At 41.3% G+C, this 22,674-nt stretch overlaps 1 protein-coding gene across 1 annotated transcript in view; it reads right to left on the bottom strand.

The window, feature by feature from the left end:
- Positions 1-20,025, bottom strand: part of erfl1 (Ets2 repressor factor like 1) — a 51,712-nt gene extending 31,687 nt beyond the window's left edge. The window contains exons 1-2 of the mRNA XM_061718450.1: positions 19,928-20,025; positions 7,205-7,355 (exon numbers count right to left, since the gene is read on the bottom strand). The gene's annotated coding sequence lies outside the window, so the exon portion shown is untranslated. The remainder of the gene's footprint in view (positions 1-7,204; positions 7,356-19,927) is intronic.
- Positions 20,026-22,674: the final 2,649 nt, after the last annotated feature.

The raw sequence follows: 22,674 nt of genomic DNA, 5'->3' as shown, positions 1-22,674 counted from the left end.
ACTCATAGCAGGAATGATTTAGTTTCACAGGTTTCCAAAATCTTTTAACAAATAAGATGGTAAATACAACCATGAATTGAAAATGAACCATGCTAACCACTAATGTCTATAATACACACTGACAATAGATGTTTATTAAATGCATTGTTGATTATAGCTTTTTTTCTATAAGGATAACTCTTCAAAATAATAAATATCATTTTTAATGATGTCATAAAGTAAAAAAGGATCTTATCATCGGTAGGCTAATTGTAAGTAGCCTATTGCTGCATGGGTGTTCACAATATGCATAAACAAATTCATGGTTTCATTAAACAAATAAATCATTTAAATGTAACATTTCATGCACCTTGAAGTTAAAATGAATTTTAATCTGATTTCAGTGTAAGGTTCTTTCGTTTTCCTTATACGTCACTCACTCGCTGACAAACTACTGTAATCTCGCGTGATACTAAAGTTCTATCGCGGGATTACGCAGTTGCATTGGCAGAAGGTGGACAGAGCACTGCACAGTTTTACTGTTGGTAAGAAGGATTTGATTAACATGTTAAACGTTGAAGGATTGTGTCAGAGAGATTGACTTCTGGACTAAAGAACGCTAGCAGCCAATGACGTGTCAGGTTTAAAAAAAAATGTCTTATTCACCGCAGTGTTTTATTTTCATACACCTTATCTTTCAGTAACTGATTTTTACTCATTGTATTCAAGGTCTTACGGGATTGACATATGCATGGCTAAAGTGTGAGTATGAAAGCTTTAAAGTGTCTAAATGTTGGTCCCAAAGAAACGGCCTTCAGATTTATCATTGTGAAGAGAACTACAATAGAAGTTTGAGAATGACTAAACTCCTGATTTCCATCCAAGATGTTGAATGGAAAACTCCAGTCTGAAACCTTGGTTGGTACTGATGTTCTGCCTAGACTGGTGATGTGATGAAATTACAGTAGAGGTCAAAGGATGAAAGTTTCCCTCTGTTCGATACCAAAATTGGGGCGGGTGATGCCGACGGTAAATATGTTTGGCTGAATTTATTCTTTCTTCTCAATGCGACAAGTTTCAAAAACAGAAAAGGATGCACAACTTCCGTTATCTTCCGCAAGACTGTAAACATTCACATTTGAACTTGATTAAATTGAACTGGTTTAAATAATTATCAGCAATTGCCAATGCCAGAGAATAAAAAGCAATCTCTGGATATTAAACACATGTTTTATTTAATCAACTGAAAATGAGAACGTCTTTAAGAAATGCTTATTTAAGTTAAGCAAAGGCCAACGCTAACAAAGTTAAACTTTTTTTTTTAAGGTCACCCTAAGCTCATGTTGACCAGATATTACTTACTGTTTTCAGATTTGTTTTACTCTTGGCTTTTATATTCTACGAAAAAAGAAAGACATCACAAGAAGACACCGAACAATTTCTGTACTGTTTACATCAACATCACCACAAGGGTGCATATACGTGAGGACGAATTTTTGCTCTCTCTGTATCACTAATCTTTAGAGTATCTTTAGTGTGTGATGTGCGGTCATTTTTTAATTTTGTTTTGTCTACATCTTGTAGATTAACTGAAGTTTTACATCGTCAGTTGGATTTTATTAAACTAATCTAGTTGGAGTTTTGAGCATTAGCCACCATTGCCATGAAAACTCTATTTGATGCAGGCAGAAAAAGATGGAAATGTTGTAAATTTGTACTCATATTATATTAAATCCCATATAGCCAGGTTACGTCATGTTATTTGAATGTGTGTTGCAGGTAAACTTAACACATATGAATTGCTGACGTACCAAATAGAGTCCAAACAAACAGCTAATGACTCATGTTATGAGAGGAATTGGATTGAGTGACTCATCTTAAAAATGACTACAGTAAGAATAACTTGTAGAAAAAGTTGTGATATTATTATGTTTCCGTACTAAGTTTCTGGCTACGTAGCACATTATGATATCACTTCAATAACTTGGCTCTCTTTAGGATTTCATGTTGAAAAATGGCTTGCACGTCCTCCAAAAGAAATAAAAAACTGCTCTTTTCCCAAAAAATAAGAAAGTTTAACTGTGTAAATTCAGTAACTAGAGACGTAAAAGGGAATATGATGGCATTGACCACAATGAAAACCATTGTTACACAAAACAAATTATGTATATCTCTAAGTTTTTGACAAAGTTGGAAACATTTGTAGAACTTTGAAAAGACAAATCAACAAAATATAACTTTGTTTTAAACAATGTGTGCATTTTCACATAGTAGCCATTTAAATAAGCTAAATTGGGTGTGTTAGGGAATCCAAAAAGCCTTGCATTTTTCAATAACAGCCACTCCCTATTAATAACCTGTGTACACTGGCCATGCAGCTCATGTTGCAATACAAAGTTAGATCAAGGTTACACAATCTCTGACAGTGTCAGTAGTGAACATTTGTGTTGTGTATTTCTGCAGCCTGTTTGTATGTGACTGGGCCCCAACATGCTCTACGTGGACGACATTAGCTCCAATCTGTCCTTTCTTCTCTTATAGTGATACAATCACACTCAAGTCATGCACACAAGGAGGAACCCAACAAGTTTCCTCCATCCAAACAAGCGACAACACCTGCTGGTTTCTCTCCATCTCCTTGTCTCAAACTTTCTCCGTTTCTGCCCACCACGACTTAGTTTTCCCCTTTTCTCTCTGTCTGCTCTTGCTTTTATTGTGCCATTTTCTGCCACTTTGGTCCAAGAAAGAAAGGCCGTAATGCAATCTCTCCCCCTCTATGTCCCCTGCTGTGAGGGAGAGTAGCTTGGCCTGTGTGCTGGGCCGGGGAGAGGAGGGAGGGGGGGGAGGGACAGGGTCAAGGTGAGCTCTAATACACTATTGATCCGCCCCAATTGAAAACCTGATGGAAATTTTACCCCCCCTCTCCTTCTTTCCTCCTCATCTTCCCCCCACATCCACCCCTCCCGCACCCCTGTTTTTTCCCCCCATTCTTTTTCCTCTTCCCCCTCTCTCTTCCCATCTCCCACTCGTCTCTTCTTCCCTTACGTCTTTTTCCCCCCTTCCTTTGTGTATCCTCTCTGGTGTCGAGACTCTTCCTCTTTTTCAGTGTCTATCCTTGTTCGCTCCAATCTGTTTTCTCTCCCAGCTGAATGTCTCTTTCAACCACTGGCCACTCTCTCTCTCTCTCTCTCTCCCCCCCCTTCATCATCTACCTCTGTACTGAGCAGTGCTCTGCCTCCATGTCTTTTAAACCATGCCTCTAATCATTTCCTCACTTCTTTTATGTTCCTTTTGGTCTCTCCATATCCCTTTTTCTGCAAGTCTGTTTCTGTCTTTTTTCCCTTGAAATCCCCCTCCCCACCCCTCCTCAGCGGTTCTATTTCTCTGCCTCCTTTTCCCCTTATCCACCCCACCCCTCTCTGACTGTGCATCAGATGGTCCATTTCTCTCTAACCCAGTGCATATTGATCCCTATGGCAGTAGCATGCAGTGCGAGGGCTGTGAGGACCACAGCTACAGTGTATTAAACGCCACAAACTCTTTGGACGTGGGGCCTGAGACACGCCTCCCCGGCAGGGCCCTGTCAATAGCTGCTCCCTCCTGTCAACAGCAGCCAAATGGCCTCTCAATCTGGGACTTGTGATGAGCCCCAGAAACAGCACTGAAGAAACTGCAATAGATGTGCCACAGATGAAAAACAAAAATTGAGAGAATCTTTTAGGGAGTGAGTACAGTGTTAAGAAAATGATGCAATAACAAAAGATGTGGCTGTAAAAGCATTTTCCCCTATAATGGTGAAATGCTACATTCATCTTATATGTAAGTAAAAAAAAAAACACTTCCATCTAAAGCCTTTAAATGTTGCAAGCAAAATCTATGTCCTCAGCTGTCAATTTGCTCCATTGTTTGCCTTAACAAGCTTTGTAATAACATGCTGTTGTCCTGCTGTTAAGTGGAACAGCAATTATACTCGTAGTCGAGGGTCCTGCACACTATCCAAACACGTCAAACAAAAGAGACAAACACTGGAAAAGCCTGAACAAAAGAAATGGCAGCAACATAAACAAACCTTTTGCAATTACCCATTACCTTCCAACTTAACAAGACAGACCACAACCTCTCCGTGCCGCTGAGTCTATGCAGAGCGCGGCCCTATCATCACACCGCTTGAATGGGAGATAAATGGACTGAGCATGTGTATGTGCGCGTTTGATTTATGTACTGTTGTGCACGTGTCAGATGGCCGAGCTATCAGGACCACCATCTCCCAATAGACATAGAAATGCTACCACAGCGGAGGGACCCCTCTGTCAACCCGCAGACCCCCAGATACACATCTGGAACAACAAGCAGGTGGAGTGAGGAAGGAGGAGGAAGAGGAGGAGGAGGAAGACAAGGGAAATGCTTTGCTTTTCTGCTTTTTGTGTTCATTCAAAGGGAAATTGACCACTTTGCTCTTCTTTTCTGTCCTCTTTGCCTCGTCCTTCTCTTCCTATTAGAGGAGAGGGAAACAGCACCTTAAACTCTATTTCACAACTTTTGTTCACTTCCGAGGGAATAACAGAGCTCCAACATGCAGATTGAAGTGTTTGGTTATTCACATGAACAATGCAAGACAAAAGACGGGAACTACTTCTTCATGATGTCATGAAACACCCATTGTTTGATCAAGAAACAACATTTTACAGTTTGATCATCTAAAAAGTTTAAGACATCTGATCAACTGCTCTGTTTGTGATCCAGTGTACATCTCGTTGCCTCTAATTTGTCCACTTACTGGCATTGCGGGTTCAGACACCTGTTTTATTTTCTCACTTTTCGCTCTCAATCACTCTATCCCCATTTCCCCCCACCTCCCCTACTCCCCCCTCTCCAACTATTTCTTTCTCTCTAGGAAGGAATCAGTCTCACCTTAATTGCACTTAAATCGGATTAATGACTGACCGGGGACAACTTGACTTAATCTTTCTTCTAGTAAATCTCTTCCTCTCCCCTCTTCTCGTACATCACTCTTATACATTTTACCCCCAACACCCCCTCCCACCCCCCGTGTCCCTCCTTATTTCTCTGTTTCACTTCCCTCCTCCTTTTTAGCCTCTCCCCATCACGCTTCCCTGAGAGCCAATCAATCTTTCATCTTCTTGGACGCACTCTGTCATGCTTCAGCTCTGCTCGTCATCTGGGTCCCTTCATCATTTCTCTCCCCGTCTCTTCACATTCTTTCGACAACTTTCTATCATCCTTTAACTTCATCATCCTTATTTCGTCCAAACCTCTTTGACTTTTGGCTGTAACCTCACCGCCAAATTCCCTACTTTTGCGTGTGTGTGCATATATGTCCATTTGTGTATGTGTGTGTGGGTTTTGTTACAAGGTTGGCCACTTGAGGAGTGTTGTGTTTGTGTTAGTACACATCAATGCAGTCCTGTCATTGCCTCCTAAGTGCTTTGGCAATACTAGGGATCTGCTGTCATGCCAGTTCAACTAATCTCAATCGAATTACATTGAACTTGTATTGGGATGGCAATAAAGGACATGAGCGTCTGTCTGTGCGAGCACTCAAGGAGCTCCAGCTCTCTCACACCCAAAAGCACTCAGAGAGAAACTGAAAACTCAAATACAAGACAACAGCTTTGTTGACAGAGATACAATTTTGAGTGTTAATGGATTATTGCCAACGAAAACCACAAGAGTATATAAAAAGTGCAAACAGTTCAGCAAAAAAAACAACTGATTCCATGTCATACTGAGGTGATATTTGTTAAGGGTATAGGGGCAAAGCAACTGTGCCACCTTCCAGACCCCTGCAGCTCAAAAAACGGAGGGAAGAAAGAGGGCAGCCTTGTGGACAAAAGCTCATTTTCCTCTTGGTTGCACACTGCTGCAGGCGGGCTAACATACCACAGGGGAATTCAACCACTCATACACCTTTGTTTTCCCCTGTTTTTTTTTTTCTTTCCTTCTCAACTTTACACACAGCAGCAGAGCCACAGCTAAAACGGAACCAGGATTTCTGTGTCAGCCCAGAAGGCATGTGCTAGCCCCGTCCAGCCTCGGGGAAATTCAGTGATCAGAGAGCCACAAAGTCAACCGTTGACATACAAAAGTAAAAGCTGTCATTTTCAAACGCAAGCACATTTGTTCAACTTCCAGTTTTGCTTGGAGACACTTCCACATCTCCATCTTTCTTTCCTTTCTCTACTTGCCAACTCCTCCAAGCACCCCCACTCCTACACCCCCCCTCCAGCGCCCAACCTCTCTGCATGCCCATCTGCTTAGCAGCGCTCCTTGTCCTCTCTTGCTCTTTCTCTCTGAGCAGCCGGGATTAAGCATTTATCTTGGTGGTCCTCCTTTTGGCCCTAAAAGCCTGCGAGGATGATAAGAGTCGCTGGGATTTGTCAAATTGTGAACCATTGATTAACTGACCTTTCACGACTGCAAGTCTCTCAGCCACTCCACTAACTGCCGACAGGCTAGATGGAGAGATAGATGGATACATCTGGCTGTTATTATTGTGTACAAGTTTGTAGTTACCAGCTGTGGCACCGAGAGGCGACAGGGGGTGCGAGGGGCCACAGGAGGAGTGGGGGGTACAAGCCGGAGGGAGGAGGGGGGGTGGGCAGAGGCTTGGAGATGGTGGACAGAGATACAGTGGAGTCCTTCAATTGCCCTATGGGCTTGAAGTGTGATGGGTACGGGTTTAGAAAAAGTAAGGAGTCTTGAATAAGGCATCACAAAAAGGAAGGTGGGAAATATTAACCCCAGTGGGTTCATATCAGACAGGAAGAAGGGGGGGGGGGGGGGGGGGGGTTGTGGTGTTTCACTACTGACACTATTTCAAAAGCAAGAGGCGTTTTCGGAGGCTGATATGAGAATTATATCTTCATTAAATATTTTCCTGTTTTCTTTTCTTTTTACAGTTTGTCACCCTGAAATCTCAATAGTCCCAGACATTTTGAAATGTTGCATTTACGAAATGTTTACAATGACAACTCCAGCTGCATTTTCAAATTGTTCAGTATATCTGTTATCTGTGATCCTTAAGCTACTCTCAGTCAACACAAATCTACCTAATTTAGGTCAAAAGCATCATGAATGAGCAAAAGTACATTTGCCTATTTGTATTATTAGAACTTAGAAAAAAAAGAGAGAGAGAGAGAGAGAGAGACGGAGAAAGGTGGGGAACTGAGATACTAGGTTGAGAATGAGGAGAAAGTTGACTGACCTGGACCTCCGCGTCGCCCCCTCAGAGAGTCTCCTGAGGCCGAAGCCCGCGCACTGTCTCCGGGTCTGGAGTGGAGTCCGCCCGCCGCTGCGCTCCTTCCGATCCGGGAGGGGATGGGGGGGTGCCGCTGTCGCAGTGCACGGAGGCGTCACTAAAATAAACAATGATACATTTTATGCATGGCTCCACATCGGACAGGCCGGTGTTTATTTCGTTTTGCTCCTTTAAATACATATAACATGTCAAAAGTAAGAGGGAGGAGGTGAGGTGACGCTCTGGCCCAGATGAGGGAGCCGATCCTGTGGCTTGTGTTGGTTTTCCCGCAGGACCACCACTGACTCTCAGACCACAGATCAATCCACTTTTTGACTCCTTACTGTTTAACAGTAATGGAGATCGCAGGAAAGAGGGACAGATACGAACCCGAACAGCCCTTTCTCGTTGTCGCAGGCAAGTTGGCGCGTCTTTGACTTTCATTTGCGGACCAGCTCAAGCCGGCACATAACTACATCTGCTCGAGCTGAGCTCCGTAAAATGTTCCTCTAAAATCCTGAAGTCAGTGTTAATTTTCATTACATTAAAGAATCTTGAATAGTAGTTTTCCTTTTTTACGCAAGTGATGTATAGGCGCACAGAGCGGATAGACGTGAACGCAGCACGGCGGGAGGCTTTGCTGTCTGGTTATCGATATATGAGAAGCTTTCTAGAAAGGATATTGATGCGATAACTAGCCGCACTTTGATCTTTCCAAATTGCTGTCCAGATGATAACAAATTAAAGGCGAAAACATTTAAAACGAGATTCATTTGAAAAAAAGAAGAGATGCGGAAAAACGCCACTTGCACCTGTCAAAAGTTTCTTATCCAAATGAGTTGGGGATGAGGAAACATGAAAGCCCCCTTAGGTCGACTGTTTGATAAAAAAATAAATACATTGAAAAGTAACCGTCATTCCAAGAAAGTACAAATTTGGGAAGTAAAAAATGGAAAATGTTGACCGGAAATTGCTCCAAAATCATAAATCCTCACAAAAAAGTAAGGCATGTCTAGAAAGTTTTCCTATCTATAAATTAGCTTTAAAACAGAACAAAAAATGGTCTGCACTTACAGGATTTTTCTAGTGTCATTAAGCACTCAGATTCATTAACACATATATTCATACAGCTCTTCCTTAGTCGATAGTTTTCTTTCGTGCGTACACTGCTTTTGTCTGCTCAACCTTCCGAGCAATATTATACCATGAACAATTATATTCAAAATATCCGAAATACTTGGAATTTAACAGTAACTTTAATAACTATTTGATAACTATAAGTAACAAACCTGCAGCCGCGCAAGGAAACAACGATAGGCCTATAGGCTATATTTTAATTTACATGGAAGGGACGGCAATAAATTTAACTAAAAATACAATAATAATTATTATTATTCAAAAACAACAATAAACCGGCCAAAAAAATAAAGAAAATAATACAATTATGTCGTATACGTTTTTAGTTTTTAGTTGTTTTTTTTTTCTCAGCCGGAGACAACTTTATTCAATGAAAAATTCAATTACATTTTCGGATGGTGGACAATGCGTTTGGAGAATAAGTTTGAAACCAATAATAATAATACTAATAATAATAATAATAATAATAATAATAAATATGTTATGTTTTAATTTTTTTCTCCTGGAAGTCGTACGATTCACATATGTATATAATGATTTCCTTAAATATGTCGGTTAAATAAACGTCGGCGTTACAAAAGTGAACTGGTGGCTTAGTTTAGAGATAGTTGTACAGACTTGAAGGAACCAGCAGGCGAGGGTGAGTGACGGGGGCAGATAATTACCCCAAAGGCCATCAAATGTCGGAAAAATATTTCCACCTGGTACTGGACAAAAGAAAGACGGATTAAAATGCACAAAAAGTAATATAATCAAATTAAATGGCGAGTAGTTCCTGGAGGACACTGTAGTGAACAGGTAAGATTGGCCCGACTTCACTGTACACGAGGATATATGCAGCATATGGTTTCAAATATGCTATGTGTGTGTGTGTGTGTGTGTGTGTGTGTGTGTGTATATATATAATACATTAATTATATATATATATATATATATATATATATATATATATATATATATATATATATATATATATATATATATATATATATAATTAATGAAAAGAGTAAACTAATTAACTGTCAATGCAAGAGTGAAACAAATGAACTCAAGGCCTCCATGTTGTAAATCTATTTTTTTCCTTTTAAAGTCACATGCACGCTCTTATACGCACACGCTTCCAAACTTTTCTGAGGTTGATGTTGTTTGTGGAAAGTTGACTGTGAAGAACTGACGGCAGAAAAACAACATCGGCTGGAGTGGGGATGGATCCATTGATCGATCTCTTAATCTGCAATAGTTACATGCATGTATTGATTTACAAACACTGTTTATGTGGAAATATACTGGCACAAATAATTGATGGAGTACACCCACAGCGCGCATAAATATGCATCAAAGTTGTAAGGGGGAAAACACATAAAAAATAAAAAAAATATTTATATATAAATTTATTGGCGGGAGAGACCAGTAAAATCAAATAAAGATTATTCCGATTTTTGTAATTTTTTTTTTTTCAAGCTGGACTCTGAACTGTATCGAGTCTCCCACTTCTTAAACAAACTCCCATGTGAGCGTGGAAATACGCACACAAACCAGGGGCTCCTCTCCTGTTGGAGTAAACGAGATCTTTTCCCTTCGCTCAACATTTCTATTTGCTTGCTGACAGATTTCTATTTCTTTTTCCTTAATGAGGGTGTTGCTGAAGATGGTACAAAACTGAAAAAAAGGTTTCTAAAATGATACGTTTAATTCGTTGACACATTCTTAGAAAAACTCTCAAAGGCGGATGAACTTCTGACTGACTCAAAATCAAAAAATAAAACAATAGAAATTAGCAATTAACTATTTAAATTAAAAACTTTTTCAAAACGTAACCCTATACAAATAATAATAATAATTATTATTATTAATAATAATAATAATAATAATAATAATAATAATAATAATAATAATAATAATAATAATAATAATAATAATAATAATAATAATAATAATAATAATAATAATAATAATAATAATAATAATAATAATAATAATAATAATAATAATAATAATAATAATAATAATAATAATAATAATAAACCAGGACCAGCACAAGCCTGCAGCTCGGAACAGAAATAATAATGAATGCCCCCAACATCTCACACAAACACAGGCTGACAAATTTGTGGAAGTAAATCACACTGCCCCGCTCCAACAGACACGCAGATGGAGAGAGAGTGCAGATATGCAGGGACTCGGGTCTCGTGCAGTTCGCCGCGTGAATGGCTGTTTAATTGACTGATTGATACGGCGGCGCGGAGGTGAGAGCTGCCGTCTTAACAAATAGAGACATTCAAAGGCTAATCCGGGGCCAACGCGGACAGCTGAACGCACTGCCGAGGCTTTTACACCTGCTCACGACAAGCCCGCTCATTAATCACATCCTGTTCTATGAGAAGAAGAAAAAAAAACACGCGAGTAGAATGTAAACTTTTGCAACCTTTCCAAAAAGATGCCTCTAAAAGAGTTCCCAAAATACGCGTAAATGTAGTTAAGCATGGTGCATCTTTCTGCCTCGATTATGCCATTCCTCAAAGCGGTCGCAATGTAGATAAAAAGCAGTTGTAATATATGGAAAACAATTGTAATAATAGTTGCCGAGACACCACTTTGGAGCGCACTCACTAAAACGCAACAACCGCAACTTTTGTCAGAAAACAATGACAGTCAAGGTAGGTGAAATTCTAAAAAAAATATATATAAATGCAATAAAAAAAAATCAGCAAATATGACTACATACCTCCAGTTTTATTTTCGGGAAGTGGTGTTTCTCTGCGGCTGAAGTGCGACCAGTCAATCCACACGCATTCACTCAGATACGGCGCAGCGAGGCAGCAGCTGGAGAGGCAGCACTACCGACCTGAACCCGGGAGGAGGAGGAGGAGGAGGAGGAGAGGAGGAGGAGGGGGAGGGGGGGAGGGGGGCGCTGTCTCCTCTCTCCATCTCTCTCTCTCTTTCTCTCTCTCTCTCTCTCCGTGTGTGTGTGTGTGTGTGTGTGTGTGTGTGTGTGTGTGTGTGTGTGTATGTGTGTGTGCGTGTGTGTAAGTAGTTAATTAGTAAATCCCCATTCGCTGTGCCTCGGGTCGGTTTGTTTTCCCCGGTCGACAAGCCGAGAGGAAAGAGAATTTGAAGTAGGATTCGACCCGTTTCCGCTCCTGTGTCTCATATATGAGGTTTGTGAGTGTGTGTGAGTGTGTGTGTGCAGAGCAGAGGTGTGTTTGCGTGTCTGGGCGAGTTTTCCTCTTTTCATGCGGGGCTGCCATTGCTGCCACAAAGAAGAAAGAGTCCCACCCTGGCGTGTCCCTTCCAGGACAGTATAGAGAGCCACGAGTGCCCCTCCAGCAAAGTTGTCCACCTTGAATGGTTCCCCAAACCTGCAGCAAAAGTTCATGGACTTTTGAAGTGTTGGTGGACAACTTTGATTATCACGTCTTCTATTACACAAAACCTACTCGTGAACCTCAAAGAATCTCTGTTTTTATCATGTGCAAAGTGTACCTCACTCTTCCTCTTCTGTGACTATAAGGGGAAAACGGAGTCACTGAAAGTGGATCCCCAATCCATGAAGTCTGTCTTTATAAGAAAACTATCAACATTTTCCTTACAGTCCCTACAGCATCATCACATGTCTTCAGCTCATCTCACTACCTCCATCGCTCCACGGGTGAAATCACACACACAAACACATGTAAAGCAGGGAAGAGCATGCAGCTCATGTGCCACTGAATTGACTCTGTGCTTAACAAACTTTAATTATTTAATTGATCCCTAATCAGAAGCTTAATAATCAATTAAGCAATCCAATGGCGCTCACTTGAGGGTGGACAGCCAGAGTCTATGACAAGAGAATTAGGAGACAAGGGGAAGAGGAGGAGAGGAGAGATGGAAGGATGGGGAGAAAGAGGCTGAAACCGGAGGGAGGGATGCACTTGCTGCCGGGCGGCGAGCTGAAGCTGACGGTGGATTAAGGTCACAATCTTGCACTGGCAACGTTTTATGCAACTACTGCAGCTGGGGTCAAAGCAAGAATGACCATGTGAAAGCTTGCAGGGATCATTGTTACCTCACTAAACCGTGTTGTGACCTACAATTACAAGTGCAAATGTGCCTTTATGTGACTAAGAAGGACTTTTGTCAACAAAAGGATTTTAAATGTAACCTATAATTTTTGACCTTGTCAGCATCGTGATGACTGCCTTGACTGCAATTCCTGCTGAAATATTGGATCGATGGCTTGCTTTTATTCCTATTCATGGTTTAGTTCGGTTGTTGGACAAAGTGCAGTCACAGGGGGTCTCACCTTTTAATAGGAGAAACTGTGTTGTTTTCATTTCAGAGATAAAGTTTGATCGGAACAATAAGAGTAATGGACTTGTCTTAAATGACTTGTGTTTGGTGGGGTTTTTATTCAAAATTAGAATATTTTAGTAATCCCAGGGGGACATTGTTGTGTGCAGGAGCTCAAACTCATAAAAATTGAACTCACAAAAAAGGAAAAGAGCAAAAAAATTTACATTTACATGGGAAAATGAAAATACATATACACACATTGTATGCTACGAAATATACTTATTAGTTATACCTATTAAACTTGTGTATGATTGTTATGTACCGTATACAAAGATGGGTGTTAGGTAAAGTCCATTTATGCAGTATTGCACAAAGAATTATGACTAAAATAAATAAGTAAAAGTGATGACGGGAGTCTGATGAAGATTTGTAAAGTTTGGTTAAGTCCAAGTGTCAGAAAAGTCTGATGGCAACAGACAAGAATGACTTCCTGTGGCACTCTGTGGTGCATCTTGGGGAAATGAATCTACTGCTGAAGGTGCTCCTACGTTTAGCCAGACATCAACCAAGATGTATTGTACCATGCATGATTGGTATTACATGGCCATGGCCACGGCCACACACACATACACGCTCCCACACATGCATGACAACCCATGTGCCTCTTTATCGCCCTCTAGTGTCAACGTGTCATCTCAGGCTTCTATCGCTGCTTGTTCACCCCTGGAGCAGTGACCCCATCTGTTCTCAACTCCTTGCCCCGATTTTTGGGTTCACATCTCTCAAAGTTACACTTGTGTATAGTATCTGTTTGTCTCTACAGCTGTTTTTTTCCCTCAGAGTATGTCAGCTTGAGTGTGCTTGTGCTTGCGTGTGGGAGTCATGAAAATATCAGACACTCATACACTCAGCAGATGAAAGCTTTGCCAATACTTCGAGTCCCCTGAGGGTCATAGTAATATTGATGCAACCATTGCTGCGTGTGTATATGTGCCGATGGTGCATGTCGGTATTTGTACATGTATATATATATATATGTCACCTTTAAACATGGCAGTAACCTCTAACCAGTTGAGTGTAGACTAGTTAACTCCAACCCTGTTGTGTGTGTTTGTTTTTATCCCTCCTCTGCCGTCCGTTGCTCAGCAGCTGGAGCGTCTGATCCCCTGACACCTGGGAGGTATGTGTGACAGAGTGGGGAGGCGCTGGAAGAGGATGAAAAACGGACCTATCACATCCCCATTGACTGAGTTAATTAATATAAGTAGAGCAGGCGATTCTTAGCTCACTTTTCACTGTATGGATTTGCTGTCTCCTTACATTTGGTATGTTTTATGTCTATCCAATGCAAACTCAATGTGTTCCGTCCTGCGGCACAATCATGACAGCTAATTTTGGGATGTGAGCTGTTTTGATATGACAGATTTTAATTGTGGCACAACAGAGAGCCACAGTGTGATTGAGTGATATGAAATCAGATGTGGATAGATGTCACATTGCAGCCGAGACCGCCGCTAAAAGGATGAAATTTTATGGATTCTATTTCAACTTGAGCCTGCAATATACTTGTTGTTTCACTGCACCCCCCCCTTTTATTTTAGGGCTGATAAAACTAAATGTTTTAAGAGAGTCAATGAGGTCTGGCTGGGGCTGGAATTAGATAAATTAGAAACATAGGAGGAATGGGGCCAAGACAACTAATTCCTCATAGACTTTAAAACACTGTCTTCTTCTTTGAGGTTAGAAGACACGAGTGTGTGTGTGTGTATGTGTGTGGTGGGGAGGGGGTGACACAAGCAGGACAGACAGGAAGACAGCCAGTAGAAGGTGGGAAATGGGGAGAAAAGGAAGGAAAAGAGAGCAAGAAAGAGCTCCACTGCCTAGTCTTAATCTGAGCTGTTCTGATCAATAGCCCATTTCCCATTGTTGCCAGAGCTGTTCGATCGCTACACCACGGAATTAACACACCCACTTTAATCTACGGGGAGAGGAGCAGGGGAAGGGAGAGGAGGGGGAAGGGAAAACAGGGGAAGAAGGGGGTTAAGGGGGTGAGTGGGGAGCAGCTGTGGAGGCATTCTCAAATGAAATCAAATCTAATTGTTATCACTGTAGCTGCTGCACTTATTACTTCCACTGTTCCAATTATCCAGACCATATACCTCTTTTTTCCCCCCTTCCTTCTCATACCTTGCATCATGAGGTGTAAACTGGACGTAAATAATCTGAAGTAGTGTTTATTTGTTTCATCTTGCCGACTGTAGATTGGATTGGATCGGGTGGTTGGGAGGTGGGGATGTTGATGGAAGGCTCATTCCTCTGTAACAGGAACGGGGTCTTTGGTCACGTATATTGTAGTCGATGCGGTCAAACATCTGAACATCTGGGTGTCTCAGCTCAGGTCAGCTGCAGTTTTGTAATAAAGTAGTGTTATCTTGTCTCACAATAAAAAACTAAGATAAAAATGACCGTCTTATTGTCGTATTGAAGGTAGCGATGTTGTTTTCTGATTTCTGGGAGCAGCTATCAGCCGTTTTTGTTAGTCCAGCATCTCGTATAAAGGGATGTCATGTGTAAAACATAAAACACAGCACATAAATTATACACTTACTGGATGTGGTACTTTGCAAAAGTGTTTTGTTATGTGTTTTGGACAATTTAGTTTTGTTATTAAAAAAGAACAAACACAAAATGCGTGGATCCTATGTGGATCACTTTTATTCATTTAAGTATTATCCAAAGTACAGATCACTTTTTGTTTTACAGAATTATTTTTTTTAAGCCATGCTTTGCACTAAGGACAATAATGGTCATATATCAGTCACTTAGACTGATATATTTTAACAATTTTTGAAGGGATTGCATAAAACATTGACTCAACAGAGGTCGCCACAGTATATTGATTTGTTCTGAACATTAAAAATATAAAAATGCGTTTTATTAAAATTGTGGGTACCAAAATTTATGTTCCACTTATCTCCACTGTATTGCAGTTGAAGAAAGCACGTTCAGAGAGTAATAGCGGAATAAATGAAAACTGCATTTACTATCAGAATTACACAAGAGCCAAACCTGAGGAAGTGTTTGTCAAGTTTTTTAACATTTGGGTGACCTGAGGGCTTTAGGCCCTGGCTTCTGTGTGTTTTACTTATCAGGGAGAACGCTCTCTTTTTCCCGGCTTCTATGTATCATGACAAGCGCAGAGGCTACAAATTGCCTCAGTAAATGAAATGTAATAAGCATCGGCTTATAGAATAGCCTGTTTTGCTCATCATATAGAGTGCAGGCAACCAGCTGAAAATCCATTGGTCTCAGTAGCAACAGCAGTCATGAAATACGAGATGATGTATACAGTATTTGTTTACTGAGACACAGGAGATGCTAGTTAAAAGCGCAAAATGTGAGGTTATTGGCTTAAATTAGTTTAAAACAGACATATATGTGAATCCAAACTACTGTGAATGTGAATGACTAACAGATATACGTATTAACGTTGCTAAGATGTTACATCACTGACAGCCTTTCATCATGTTGGTGTCTCTCAAAGTTATCGCGCTAACCAGCCACCCACATCCTGCTCGCTTCACAGGGTACGAGTTTATACTTCAAGACGGGACAATGATAACATTATTATGCGTGTGTCTTTTTATACAATCGATGAGTCCAACCAATTGTCAATCATACTGAACAGCAGCAAGATCGGGTATTAAACTAAAAGAGCAAAGATGGCTGGAGCTATTGGTAAGGACCCATTGGAAAACTTGAACGTCCTTGTATCGGTTTAAGTGGCACCTCGTCTTGACATGCAACACAGGAGACGCCAAGGACAACAGGCTGATTCCTGGCTGACTTTGTAGAGGTTATCCAGCACATCATCAGTCAGGTTTATACATTAATACTGTATCAGTGTGTTGTGGGTCTCCTTTTATCATAGCGTACTCTATACATGAATTTTTTTTTAAAGATTAATGAGTACATATAACTGCTGGGATCAAAGAAACCACAGTGAAACCTGAAGTTTTGTTCCTCCCCCTTTAACAACAAAATATTCAGAGTCACTCTTCGATTACTAAAATGAATACTTGTGCTTTCTCTTGTGTTTAGCCGTTAAGCACCGCGGTCTACAGCTTGAGGCATCGCCACCGGAATCTTTGCTTGGCACCCTCCACTGAGACAGCTCGAGGGGGAAACACAGCCGCGAAGCTCTTCCCTGCCTCCCGAGGCTACCACCCAACTTTTCCTTCAATCCATTCTACTTATTCCAGTCCTTTTGAAGTCATTTCATAACAGAGCAATTTTCTCGTTAGCGTTTGGCTTTAATTGTGGGTAATTAAGCGTGCTTGAGCAGTATAGAGAGCTCTGTTCAGAGGACTGGGGATGAAATTAGCCGTAGTTCAGCTGTGAAATATGGGGTTAAGTGGGAGACGGAGAGGGGAGAGGAGAGAGCCGAGGGGGGTCAGTGATTCCAAAACAGAGTTCATGCGGTCTCAAGCTAGAGATGCTTTGAGTGAAGTGGAAGACGGTGGAAACAGCACAAAAAAGAGGGAGCACATGTAAGTGATTTTAGACAGAAGCTCAGCGGGGCTGAAGGAGGCCCTTTGGAGAGGGAAAGAGAATAATAATAATAATTTGATACGGTAGGGGGAGAAAAGTGAGTGGACGGTGGAGAATGGAGTTTAAACTTGTGTCAGGGAACTGGAAAAGGAAATTAAGAGTTTGTTAAGATGAAGACAGTAAGCAGAAATGACTTGCATGTCCTGGTAACTTGTGTTTTCATGCATAGAGTTTGACTGGGAACAACCACCATTTCAACCATGTACTTTTTACAGTGTATATTTGTCATGTCATTTGACATGTCTGGCTCCAACAATTCACAGTCAGATGAAATACATGCAAAATCATGACTTCTTATGTATTTTTGTTTATAAGAATGTACTAATTGTAGATGTGAAATAAAAAAGTTAAATTCATTTGAAGTAATTGGCAATGTTTCCTGTGAAGCAACAATGTGTGTGCACAGGCAAAACTCCTGGGCCCTATCTATCATCAAGTGGATTATGGACTTTACAGAGAGCGACTCTCGATAAAATGCACCATCTTACCCTTTGCATCCATTTATGCTTTTGTTTTAGTCCCCATAACAGCTATAAAAGTCTGTGTGGTCATAAAGCAGATGAGGAATGATTGGGGCCATTGACTGTACTGTCAAATGCTCAGCGGATGGGGACTAACTCCGCCCGGCCCTTTACGAGTGCTTCATCCCCCCTGTGGAACAATTCCCACCGACTATAATGAACCCGTTAAAGCCTCTATAAATATTGGCTCACATGCTTAGTGATTGTTTGAATACCTCGCAAATAAACCACCGTTTACAAACAAGTGGCTGGGTGTTAGAGGTGGTGAAGCTAATACTTAATCAATGCAGGGACACTCCCTGGCAGTGGACTATCAGAAACTTGATTCATACCGAGGCCGCTGATATAATGTTGTTTAGAATAAGCACAAAGCTGCCGTATTGATTAACACATTATCAACGTCAAGTCTTCTGGAAGAAGTGAAAACTGGAGGGATGTAGGGATAAGGGATAAAGTAAAAAAAAAAAAAAAACCTGAAATGGGAACTAAACACCACAAATGCAGACTTTTGTCTGGGACTGGGTCCTGTTGGGAGCCAGTGGTACAGATTAGTGCAGTTCAGGTTCTGCACCTGCCCCAAAACAACAACTTTGAGTTTTGTAAGGTTGTAAGCATAACGTTAAATTTCATTGCTGAACTCAGTTATTTAATATTTTAAAGCCTTGTTAATCACAATAAATATTTACGGGACTCTCTTTGTGAGTATAATTTTAAGTCACAAACTGCTAAACATAAAGAAAATACCTCACCGGAAAGATATTTTATATTGATGAAACTAATGACTTGTATTAATTCCTGCATGACCAGTCATAAGGATCTGAAAGTATTTTCAAACCATTGCTTTACATTGATAATATAATATTTATGTTGAAACAGCAAAGCTGAAAAATGGTCAAACAGACTAAATGATTGTGACTCAAAACTGCTATCCATCTAAAGTTTAACCGGAAGAGCTATACATCAAGTGGAGAGCGTTGACGTATGGCTCAGATTTGAGATCAAGCACCCTGGGTGCTACAAATCAGTTGCTCGGATTTAGCTCATAATTATCTTTAATATATTACATATTCTACAACAGAAGCTGTGTTGCAGTCTTAGTGTCATGCACTGCATCTGTGTAATGTTTTTGACCTTGTGTGACATGAACTTGTAATCAATGAAGAGGTCATGTTGACAGTCATCAGAAGGTTGGACATCAGGAGAGGAAACATGTGCAAGGATGAGCGTTGTATTACCCATAACAATAATTATCACTGAAAAATCAGGGAATGTTTCCTGTTTGTCATTATGGAAATAAATTATATATATAAAAAAAACACACAAATCACTGGTGAAAATGATTATACAACTGCACATATGAGCTTCTTCAACAAAAACCTAGGTGTAGACAATATCACTTCTTACCACAGTGTCCCTTTTTGTGAAATTGAAATTAACTCAACATAAAACCTAAAAACTAAGTATAAAAACTCTACATGACTTCACAAAGTCATTCCAGAAATCAGAGCAGCATCTGAAGTGTACATATATAGGATCTCAGAGACCCTCACTTCTCTGCTCTATTTATTTTTGAAGGAGTTCTTTATAATCACAAACCCTGAGCAGACCAAGACAACACCAATGACGTTGATATCTTCGACATTTTTAACCAGTGAATCAATTATTTAAATATAGTTGTGTGTCTCTCCACTCTACACCGAATAAGGACAATATGTGCATACAGTATCATATTCTCGTGTTTTAATAGCAGCTTTAACACATGAACAGGTGTTGGACAACTTTTTGAAGTGAATATCCTCATTTCCCCAAGTTTGTCTCCATACTTCCTCTCGCAGCTTATCCTCCACTTCTGTCATCAACCCCTGTCCCTAACGTCTCTGCTTCATGAAGCAGTATAACAAGAAAATACGACGCTCTAACACGTTTTTATTCCAAAATGAAAAAATCTGTGAGCGATCTAGTTGAGGAAAGATGCAGGACGTGCTGCGCGAACACAGCCTGCATCAATCAATGTTTGGCAGGGGGTGCGCGTGTTCCCCCCACCACCAAAGCGCATCAGATTTCTCACGAGACTCTGATTTCTGGCGGCTTTCTCAATTATTAATACGCGTCTGTGCGTAACAGAATAAGGAAGTAAGGTGCTTACCTTCACCGATGCACCTTCATTGACTTGTCCAGCAGCTCCCACTTGGTTTAATGGGAATCCTGTCGACGTGCGCAGAGGGGTTGATGGTAATCGTAGCAGTTTAGGAGAAGATCGGACTAGCGCATCCTTCCTGCTGCATTAAACTACACTGGTTAAGAGTTACACTGGCATGATGTATGAGTGGAAATATGAGTGGATACGGTGCGCAGCGCGACAGAAAAAGAAAGTGAGGGAAACGGGGAAGCGCGCAAAGATACAGCGGGGGAGAAGAAAAAGTTATCCTCGGAGCAGCAAAAAAGTTGACAAGAAAACTGGACTCAGTCCGCTGTAACCTGCTGCTGTCCAAAAACTGGCACGGTATACTTTACGCGCGCAATGCAAACGGGACAAGAAAGAGATGGTAAAGGAGAAGCGGTCAGAGGTGCGAGGGGAGGGATGAGAGGACGAGAGAGAAGAGGGGAGGGGGTAACAGAGAAGGTGCTGAGCCTGAACCGGCCGCATTTAAAGCCTGAATTATGGTCCCGCGTAAAATCGACGCAGAGCCTACGCCGTGGGGTACGGCGTAGGCTCTGCGTTGGTGTAACGCGGTACCATAAATCAGCCTTGCGTCGCCGCGATACCCTACGGCGTAAGCTCTGCGTCGATTTAACGCGGGACCATAAATCAGCCTTTAGTTTCCATCAGCTGCAGACTGTGTTCCTGCGCGTGTTCGTGTGGACGTGAGGCTGAAAATTGACCTGCACAGTGAAGGGAGCGCTACAAGGAAAATATATGTAGACGGGTGCTGGTGGCCAGAAAACGGATCGATCGGGTTATAATTTTGTCCGAAGTCGAGGGAAAATAAAGTTCATGGAGGAATGAAATTTGAAAACAGATGGCAAATACCGCACCCCCCCGCCCCCCCACTCCCAAATAAGATTCGATCTTCGGGGATGGAGTGTAGATAATATTTGGTTGGACGTTTGATGAAAATGACGGATTTTTCATTTTGGGGAAAAGGTGGGGCAGATGGAGTGCAGAGAGGTGAGGGGAGTTCGGGCATCGTGGAGGTGATAGTGCGTGGATGTGATGTGTCTGGGGACAGAAACTAAACTTGGGAGAGGAGGATTCATTCAAGGATCTCGTCCCCCCCCCCTTTCTCCATTTGCCCCCAGTGCGCACACAAGACCCTCAAAAAGCCCCCCCTCACTTTTCTCTATCTTACCCCGCAACGAGGCGCCGTGGGTGAAGGGAGGAAAGGGAGAGAAAACAAGAATACCAAATAAATGAGAAATTTTCGTACAGGCCCCGCTTCCGTGCGTTCCATGCTAGCAATAACAATTAAATATCGACCGCTTTCCCGGCCGGAGAGAACCTGAGATACCCAGAGACTGCCAAGTACTGAGACCCCCCACCCCCCCTCCATCCTCCTCCTCTTCCATTTCTCCCCATCTTCCACATATGCACTCACTCACTCCCTCATTTTCCTCCTTTTCTCGTCATCCCCTCCCTATATACCTCTTTCCTTCTAATCCAAGTCCATCAGGCCAATCTCTTCTAATTTGGCGTATCTCATTTCTCTCGATTCCATCCCACAAGCCATTTCAGCTCCGCTTTTATCATTGCTGATTTGGGCCTGGCCGCTCGGACACGTTACCATTTTCTGTCATTGCAAAGAGGACTTCCTCACACCATGCATGTTCGTTTACCCAAATCAATTATGTGATTGAGATTCACACTGTCTGCTTTGGAAGATATTGGAGCAAAAACTCAATGAGCTGCACTGTTAGGGGAACAAAGTCATCCTTTTGAGCTTGTGCGTTTGATTCAAAGATAACATGAAGACATTGACCCAGAGCTGTGTTGATAAAACAACATGCCTCTAAAGATAGTAAACATGTGTTGCTGACATATAACAACCAATCAAAACACTTATTATATTTGTTTGTCTAATTTGAAAGCTGAAGCAATACAACAGTCGTCTTCCGGTGTTGGAACTGTGTTTTCTGGTATCCCGTAAACTTATGAAGTTCATATAGTGTCTAAAAAGTTAGAGAAACACATTTCAGAGGTTTGTCATCAACTAATCTAACTTGACACAGTAGGTGTTACTGTTACTAAAGGTGAGCTCCTGTCAGATCTGAGATTCTAGAGTTGCACGGTTTTCTTTGACGGTAAGATGAATGAAGTTTTTGGTAGTTCTACTCTGTCACTTTAGGGTCCTTGTAAAATTGCATGATTATTTCAGCTTCTGCTTGGGATTTTTCTGGTCTGGATGTGACTGTAACTTTTTGGCATTTATCTCTAAACCTGCTCGGATTCTCCTGATATGATTACCTATAATAGTGCTCTATATCCAACAGGGAACAAAGGAGGCCAGACTTCAGACCACAAGACAAACAAGTAGACTTCATTCCATGGAATGAAGTCCCCAGTCGTTCAACAGTCGTTCTTCCGGTGTTGGAACTGTGTTTTCTGGTATCCCGTAAACGTATGAGGTTCATAGTGTCATAAAAAGTTAGAGAAACACATTTCAGAGGTTTGTCACCAACTAATCTAACTTGACACAGTAGGTGTTACTGTTACTAAAGGTGAGCTCCTGTCAGATCTGAGATTCTAGAGTTGCACGGTTTTCTTTGACGGTAAGATGAATGAAGTTTTTGGTAGTTCTACTCTGTCACTTTAAAAATTGCATGATTATTTCAGCTTCTGCTTGGGATTTTTCTGGTCTGGATGTGACTGTAACTTTTTGGCATTTATCTCTAAAC

Source organism: Cololabis saira, chromosome 3 (genome assembly GCF_033807715.1).
Source record: "Cololabis saira isolate AMF1-May2022 chromosome 3, fColSai1.1, whole genome shotgun sequence".
In the NCBI taxonomy this organism is placed as follows: Eukaryota; Metazoa; Chordata; class Actinopteri; order Beloniformes; family Belonidae; genus Cololabis; species Cololabis saira.
Note: the sequence above shows the minus strand (reverse complement) of the source record. Positions and strands in the feature narration are given on the sequence as shown.